We start from the raw sequence: 9,415 nt of genomic DNA, 5'->3' as shown, positions 1-9,415 counted from the left end.
ATAAAGAAGAAAAGGAGGCGAGAGGAGTTAAGTTGTTAGATGAGATGACTGATTATTATAAAGAGCTGTTTGTTATAAAGGATATAGATGGAGGTCTAGAGAAAGATGTGTTAAGCATCTTAAAGGAGAAGGTGCATGAGATTGATTTACCAGCTTTGAGTGATGTAGTGAAAAATTAAGAGGTTAAAAGAGCTGTGATGAATGCTAAGGATAATAAAACACTGGGCTTTGATGGATTACCCAGTGAATTTTATAAGGTGTTCTGGAGTATTATTGAGGAGGATTTTTGTGAAGTATGTAGATTAATTTTTAGTAATAAAAGAATATATGGAAAAGGGGATAGTAGTTTTAATACATAAAGAGGGGGATAAAAGATTATTGGGGAATTGGAGGCCTATAACGCTTTTGAACTCTGTAATTTTTCGCTAAAATTATGGCAAATAGGATGAGAGAGGTTCTTGATACGGTAGTAGGAGAGGATCAGGTATGTGGGGTTCCAGATAGAAGTATTTCAGATAATTTAATTTTAGTCTGTGATATATTGGGAGATTGTAGAGCGAGGAAAAAAAAGAGATGTATATTATTGACACTAGACTTCGAGAAGGCATACGAGACAGAGTGTCGCATGATATTTTTGTTCAAAGTTTTAAAAGCAATGGGATTTCCAGATGTTTTTGTTGAGTGTATTAGAGGTTTATATAAGAATGTTAGGAGTAATATTTTGGTTAATGGAATGGTAAGTAGGGATTTTCAAATTAAGTCTGGTGTAAGGCAAGGCTGCCCTTTGTCAGCAATTCTTTTTATTTGTATTATAGAACCTTTGTTAGCGTTTATTAGGTCGGATAAGATTATTAAAGAGGGAAAAGTGTCAAGGAAGATAGATTTTTGGAAGATGAGAAATGTATCTATGCCAGGGAGAGTAATAGTAATTAAGAGTGTGATATTACCAATATTATTATTTGTGAGTTGTGTTTTTCCTGCATCCGGAGTGTGTGCAAGAAGAATGAGTAGGGTACTCTTTGTTTTTTTCTGGAATAGTAATATGGGAGAATTAAAAAGAGAGGATGTAGTGAAAGACAAGAGGAAGGGAGGAATGGGTTTTCCTGATATTTGGGTTTTTCTGAATGTTCATTATATAGTGATGTGTTTGAAGATTTTAAATAGGGATTTGAAGGTATCATATATGATGAGATATTCAGCAGGGTGGGCTTGGTGTGGGTTGGGATGGATGAAGAGAGATTTAAAAATACCAATGGCTTTCAGGTGTTCTTGGTGGTATGAGGTGATAGAAAAATGTATAAGGCAGCAAGATTTATTAGGGGTATCAATAGAAGAGTTTATAGATAAGAAAAAGATTATGAAAATAATAACTGATAGAGAAAAAGTAAGTGTAATTGGGAATTTAAAGCAGATTAAGACAATAGAGATATGGGAGAAGTTAAGTAGAGGGGATATGGCAAATAAGCAGAAGGAAAGAATGGGGTTATGCATGCACAAGATTTAGTTAGTTCAGATATATGTCTTGGGGGTTTATGCAAAGAATTAACGAATATTAATTTTATGTGTTGGAAAGTTGCTTTATTTGGAATAGGAGCCATCGGTAAAGAGAATAATAGAATTACAGTAGTAGGCTTTCATTAGGATGTGTTAGAAAGGTCTTATGGAATGCTAGAAATTTGATTATTTTCAAGGAGGAGGAGTTAACTGTTAATGATTGTGTGAGAATGATTCTGGGAAAGCTTTTTGTGTATTATTTGTCAGATAAAAGAAAGAGGAAAAATTTTGATGCAGAAGGGGCAGGGTTCGCAAATACGCTATAGCGAGTATTTTACCCACTTTGGAGCACCAGGGACTCATTTTTTAAGAATGGCTGGGTTACCTGGGACCCAGCCATTTCGGCGTGCACGCCGTGTTAATATTTGTGACAAGGGCGGAGGGATCGATTTCCCCCTCAGTTGTGATGCGACCGTGGAGAAGACACAGTGTGACTTACGGCCACTTCATACATCTGCTGGGCATGAAAAATGAAAGGGTCCCTGTCACCGCAGAGTCATGGGCAGCAGTGCACGGAAGCCGCGTAAGATGGCTCTTGCACTGTGCCACAACAACAGATGGCTGGAGCCAACACCAGAAGCAGCTACTCAGCAGGGGAACAGAGCTGCGGCTGGTGTGAGGACGGAGCACGAGGAACTGAAACCAGCATTTGGGGCCAGAACCAGGGAGGTGTGGCAGTGAGGATGGAGCAGACCCAGGCAGGAAGTAGAGGTAAGAGGGGTGTGTGGTCCATGTAGCAGGCTACTTGGCTGTGTCATGTAAGGGGATTTATTGCTAGCAGGACTCGGGCTGCAGACTTCCCTCCTCCTCTCCTACCTCACAGTGCTGCTCTCTTGTGTGTCACTGTCACCTCCTCCAGGCTCTGAGTGCTGGCTCTTAATGGCCCACTTGTCCCCTCCTCCCCTCACTGCACAACTGGCAGAGGCTGCAGATCACCAATTAACTCTCAACAGGCAGAGCTGCCTGTAGGACTCTGCTGGGATTTCACTCCCCCTATCCCTCCTGTTCCTGCTGCCATTACTTTTAATTTAGTTCTAGAAACAATGGACAGGGGCAGAATCCGGATTGGTGCAGCACAGGTGTCCCTATTCCGACATTATGCCTTTTTCTAGTATATGTGTATCTTGCTTTATGTGAGTGGGCAAATTGCCAATTGATTACCCCCCCAACCCACAATAGCCACAGTTTTGGGGTGCCCAAATCTATGTTTGCTTACCCAAAAAAAAATAGGCTCAGGCTATCCCTTGGCTCAGGGTATATGCCATATGGAGTAGAGGAGGAGGCTTCTGTATGTGCCATGCTGGGGAAGGGGAGAGGAGGCTTTATTCTGTTGGAACCCAGAAAAGGTCAAGTAGGACCCCGATTCTTGTAAGTGAGGGGTCCCAGGGACCCATAACTTGGGGGGTTTTCGCGATCACTGAGGGGTGTGGAAAGTTTTAAAGTGGAGACATATTGTAAGAGTTATGAAATAATTAAATGTCTGATTTATTGTATAATCATTTTATGCTTTGTTATGCCACAATGAAGAGATTAGTGTGAATATAAACAGTTCAGAACAAATCTTTGAGCAAGATAATGACTGTTTTTAACACCACAGAGTGGTAAAAAAAAAAGAAAAAAAACTGTTCTTATCAGTTTAATATCTGATATGACCCTATCTGGGGGCCATATATTAAATGGATTTTTAGAACAGGGAGATGGAAGAAGAGCTTGCTCTGTCCACTCCACACATTGACCTGGTATTGCAGTACTTCCTGGACCAGTGCACCTTTCCTAATCTGTCATCCAAAAATAGACTATTGCTATCCTTCAAATGTGCCTTTTTGCATCCGTAACACTCTCTTTTTGTTGCAATTGTCATATGTGTCCCTTCATCAATTGCTTTGCAGCACCTCTTTTATTTGCAAATCCATGCATTTTCTATTTTGAACCGTTGTGTATAAATATTTGGAAACCTGGCCTACAGTGTATCATTTGGTGTCTACTTCTTGTCTCCCTTAGATTTACTTCCAGGAATCAAGCTGATTTGATGGTTTAGGGCACTCCAGGGCCGAATTCCACATGTGCGGCCTACCTAAATAAGCTGAAGCCTGCCTAAATTAAATAGCTTAGTGGCCGCAGCGACCTCGCAAAATAACTGGGAACACTTCTTCACTAACCTGCTAACTTACCAATGCAAAATCCTACTTAATCACACCATTTGAAAGCTAGCTAGCTTTGGGCCGCTCATTGTAGAGTTGTGTGGTGTCCATAGTGCTGATCTCCACTAGTATGTGTCCCCAAAATTTGGGTGCCGTGCTTTGCTCAGTCCCCATTTGGGTTATCGATTCTTGGCCTTTTGGCTCAGATCAGAGTTTATTGCTATGGTCTGAGCCTGGGGCTGCTTTGGGGCAATCCCCTGACTCAATGGAGTATTTTTGCTGTGGAGGAACAATGGAAGGATTAAAGAATTCGGTTCATTTTGTGGTGGCAGAGGAGCACAAGCACCGGATTGGACTACACTCTATTGCAGCGGTTCTCAAACTGTGGGTCCTGACCCTCTCAGTATGGGGTTGCAACTATTCAAAAATCTGTTGAATTGTTTATTTTAGACTCTTTTATGCCTCCACAATGCTGCCATGCAGGTGCTCTGTGATGACTACACATGTTATGTGATCTTCTGCAGTAACTTTCTGGGGTCCCGTAATTATTTTTATTGTCTGATGGGGTCCCAGAGCAAAATAGTTTGAGGAACCCTGCTCTATTGTGAGGCTGATCCTGGAAATACTGGCTGGAGTTAATGTCAAGATTGAGGTATTTTGTATACTATCACATCATGCTCACCACAATGCTACTTCTCATTTCATTACATGGCATACTCACCAAACTTCAACCATCCTATAATCTCCCTGACACTCATCACTCAGTACACATTGCCTCTTCCATTATTCACTCCCCTCTTCTAAACAATCATGAGCTCTTTACTTACATCTCTACTTGTACTTCCACATCCACATCCCATCACCAATACAAAAAACTGCAAACATCCACCTATATCTATCTCTCTTTTCTAATCTTATTAGCTGGTGACATATCACCAAACCCAGGACCCAACCACCTGTCCCACTCAGATGTCATTGCTTCTAAGCCTAGAAATTCAGCTAACCTCATAAATATCACATGCCTCCCACCACACACCAAACAATTTAAATGTGCCCTATTGAATGCACGCTCTGTTTGCAATAAATTAACATCCATCCATGACCTCTTTATCTCTCACAACTTGAACCTGATGGCCATTACAGAAACCTGGCTCACACAATCAGACAAGGTCTCGCCTGCAGCACTGTCACATGGTGGTTTCCACTTCACTCACACCTCCAGGCCTGGTAACTGTAAAGGAGGTGGAGTTGGTATATTACTGTCACAAGCCTTCACATACTCAGTTCTACCACCAGTTCCTTCACTCACATTTACATCATTTGAAGTACACTCCATTAGGGTTTTTTCCCCTTTCTCTCTGCGTGTTGCTGCTATCTATCGCCCACATGGGCTTCCCAAATCTAAATTCATGGAAGATTTCTCTGCCTGGCTCCCCCATTTCTTATCCTCTGACATCTCCACTATCATCCTGGGTGACTTCAACATTGCTATTGACAGTCCCCCATCTCTGCATGCCTCCAAACTGCTCTCTCTAACCTCCTCTCTTGGCCTCTCCCAGTGGTCCGACTCCTCCACTCATGAGGAAGGCCACTGCCTTGACCTTGTCTTCACCAGGCTGTGCTCAGTCTCTGATTTTACTAACACTCCATAACCTCTCTCTGATCACAATCTCATTACCCTCTCACTTTCCTCCATTACCTCAAGCTCACTGAAACAGAAATCATGCATGCCTACTCTAACCCGCAGAAATTAATTGATTAATTTTCCACAACTTTCCACCTCCCTCCAACAACAGCTCTCACTAATTTCTACATTTACCTCTCCTGACTCTGATGTTTCCCACCTCTACCTGACTCTTGAAACAGCCCTTGATGAAGTGGCTCCAGCGACCCATTATACCCCATGTAGGCTTAGATGCCAACTGTGGCACTCCAAAACAACAAGACAACTACGAAATCAGTCATGTAAAGTAGAACGCCAATGGCGCAAATCTCATAATATGACTGATTTCCTCACATATAAGACTAGCTACCACTCCTACTGCAATGCTTTGGACACGGCCAAACAAACTTACTACCAATCTCTCATCTCTTCTCATGCCACTAACCCTAAGCGACTTTTTAACACCTTTAAGTCTCTTCTGTACACTCCCCCTCCTCCCCCGCCGGCTACCATCAGTGCTCAAGAACTTGCCTTCTACTTTAAAGACAAGATTGATAACATCCGAGATGAAATGGTATGCTCCACAACCTCTAACCCACTTTCTTCCACACCTGAACCCTCTGGCACTTTCTCTTCATTTGAGCCCACAGGTGAAAAGGAAGTATCCGCACTCTTCTTATCCTCCTACTCTACTACCTCTCCTCTTGATCCTATACCTGCACTAGTCATTAAAAATCTATCTCCTGTGCTTATTCCAACCTTTTTTTATGTTTGGGTCCCGCACTGGAAACTCCACTATATAGACTTGACTGTCAGAAGTTTTAGGTGAGTGGAGTAACAATTTGAAACAAATCCAAATCCTATTATAAATTATTGCAAAGGTACCCCTTCTCGAAGATAAAAAGGGGGACCCTTTGATATTTAAAGGTTGGAGGTGCACCCCAGAGTCAGTGGTAAAGTGTCAAAAAACATGGAGAAAAGAAGACTCTTTTTTGGGGGCACTCTTACGGAATAATTTGCACATTTTTAATATGCAAACAAAAAATACCCATATACTACCGAAATAAGTGGAAAAAGGTTAGTGTAATGTTTATACTTTAAAACTTAGCTTTTATTTTTATTTCTTAATATAAGTGGTAGTTCACATAGTATATAACACAATTTTGATTAAAAGATGCAATGTAGCACATATGTCTTTTGGATCACACGAAAAGAGCTCTTCATTTGGGAATTTTGGTCAATTAGAGAGATTATTTTATCTCGTTAGAGCTAATCAGTATTACAACCACTGAGTTCATCAATAATAATTGAATAGTGTAAACAAAATGAAAACAGTCCTGTGCAAAATGAAATAAATCACGTTGCTACGTCCCAATTGTAACATCTGCTATAGGTATGGTAATTCGCAAGACAAAGAGAGATAAAGTTTAGAGGAAAATAAGTTTGACGGTGTCTATATCTCACCCAGGTTCCTATATTCTCACCATCATAAATTCAGAGGATGGCTGGAAAGAGAATTGGGGAGAGCCTCCGCAAATGGAAAAAGAGTCAAAGATTTTGGCCAGAGTATCTTCTGCTGCTCATTAGTTCGAAACGTGCACTTACTGTTGCTAAAATTTAGTATTGCAGTACAGATACACGGACGATCCTATGAGTGAGAGAGAATTAATTGTTCTAGAGTAGGAAGTTATTGGAGTAATAGATCTAGATTGGAGAGAGATAAAGTAAAGTAGTTCGACGGTGTCTATATCTCACCCAATTTCTGCTGTCCTATGATAAAATGGATTTCGATTGTATTGTAATAGTGCATATTGTTGCATCAGTTGTAAAACCATTTCTCCTAAAAACCAGCAAGGACTTTCTATTCCTGTCAGAAGTCATATGGCGATCCAAAGATATCCCAGTATACATTACTACGACAGTGAAAACTATTACCTCAGCGAACTGAAAACCTACAGAAGACTTGTCAATCATCTATATATGTCTATGTATTTTTAAATGGCTAGTTAGCATGTTCCCTTATACGTGTATTCCCTATTTTGAATGTCGCCCAAGTCAGCAGTTTAACGGTATAAAACTGTTAAGAGAATAAGCCCTGACCACCATTCTTTCTCACAACATCTTGTGGTTTGATGGTCGGGTGTTTGTATCCAGAGATATAAACACGTCACAGACTTTGCAAAGGAATCCTGTTCATTCTCGATTCTTCAGTTGGTGACCCCTGACGTCCGCGTCCTTCTCCCTACACCTTTGCTTTCCATACCTGGCTTTCAACGAGGATAGGTAAGCAAAATATCTTTATATATTTTTGCTGAGTTAATGTTGAAGTCATGGTAAGGGAGGTTTGGTGTATGGACGGCATGTGAAGCACGTCTACTTACTTATATGTATGTGTGTCTACATACAGTATATAACTATATATCTATATATATATAATATATACACTTAACATCGGCACTCACCTTTCCTAGTTTTGGGGTGCCCTATGGCTTGTGACCACATTGTTTAAACAGACATTGGATGGGCTCTGCACACACTAAATTAACTGATAATAAATAGTGGAGATTTGGTTCATGAATTGATCAATGCATTTAAGCCTGCAGCCCCCGTCAAGGGACCCCACTGTTCTGCAGGTCCTACCACTATCGCTGAAAATGGCTGCAATACACATAGCTATCACATCAATGTTTGATACCAGGCATGCTATCAGGTCTGAAGCTCACAGCAGACTTTGCTTTTATAGGTGAGCAGCTACCAACACACCTGTCACTAATCATCTAGGAAAATGGCTAACATAAGCTATGGAATCTTAGTTAAAAACAGGGTGCATGAGAGAATGTGACCACAATAAGACTAATTAAAAAAATTAATCTAATAAACAATATATACACTTAACATCGGCACTCACCTTTCCTAGTTTTGGGGTGCATTGATCAATTCATGAACCAAATCTCCACTATTTATTATCAGTTAATTTAGTGTGTGCAGAGCCCATCCAATGTCTATCTATATATATATGGATATGTGTACACACTATATATATGTACAGAGATTCATGTGACGTGGGTTATTTTTCCTAAAAATTAAGCTTATTACTGTTACTAACAAGATATAGGTTATAGTCTGTTAATAAGGAATACATAAATAGATATCACAGTGCGTGTCATTGTGAAATTAAACGTTAGTATTAGGACTCTTGTGTCTTAAAAGAGGCTAACGTTTTATAAGGGTTTTCATTGAACACTAAGATTAAGTTTTAGACAGTTCATAAAGCCTATGAAACTTTAATCCACGGTTCATAATAATTCCGAGCAAGAGACGTCTTGCTCAGATAGTGAACAGGATTGTTCTGAATACAGTAATTCAGAAATTATTTATTATCAGATAAACATCACAGCCTATTTTAAAATATTGTAGTAACAAATGGGTAACAGTAATAATAACAAGGAGACAGATCCAATACAAAAATGCAATTTAGATAAATCTACTACAAAAAGCATTAAAGCTAAACTTAAAAAATTAGGCATTAAAATAGCTGATTTAAGGGAAAATAGTCCTCTTGTAATAATGATACAGAAAGGTGGCCCCATGATGTTAAATTATTTGGATAATTGGTGCCAAATAACAAGGATCAGACACCCTAAAATCCCAGGTAATTGGTGGCCACCTGAGGGAACATTTGATCCTTTAAAAATAGCCAGTTTACATGAACTACTTTTAGCTGAAGGACATTGGCGTGAGGCTGAATGTCTTGCTGCATGGCAAACAATAGCTGATCAAAATGCTGAACTAACCTTAGTTACTCCCCCGCCATATAATGTAATGAATTCAAAAGTAGTGGATTGTTTGGAGGACGAAGATGACGATTTTCTCACTTCTCCTTACAAACAGCTAACACAACAAATCCAAGCATTGCAAAATGTAGCTCCAAGTGCTCCAAATGTAAATACCTCTCCTTCAGTTACACTCCAAAGCACAGTGAGTAGTCCCAAAATTAGAACTCCGTGGACACGTGACACGGAGGCCCCTTGGTCCATAGAAAGGTTATCTGATACCA

At 40.1% G+C, this 9,415-nt stretch overlaps 1 non-coding gene across 1 annotated transcript; it reads left to right on the top strand.

Moving 5' to 3' along the window:
• The first annotated feature begins 3,129 nt into the window (after positions 1–3,129).
• LOC146006060 (U2 spliceosomal RNA) lies at positions 3,130–3,327 on the top strand. The gene has a single exon (XR_014444102.1). It is a non-coding gene; the product is annotated as a U2 spliceosomal RNA (small nuclear RNA).
• The last annotated feature ends 6,088 nt before the right edge of the window (positions 3,328–9,415 follow it).

Source organism: Crinia signifera, chromosome 5 (genome assembly GCF_055691185.1).
Source record: "Crinia signifera chromosome 5, ASM5569118v1, whole genome shotgun sequence".
NCBI classification, from domain to species: domain Eukaryota; kingdom Metazoa; phylum Chordata; class Amphibia; order Anura; family Myobatrachidae; genus Crinia; species Crinia signifera.
The sequence above is the reverse complement of the archived record's forward strand: the minus strand, read 5'-3'. Positions and strand labels throughout refer to the sequence as shown.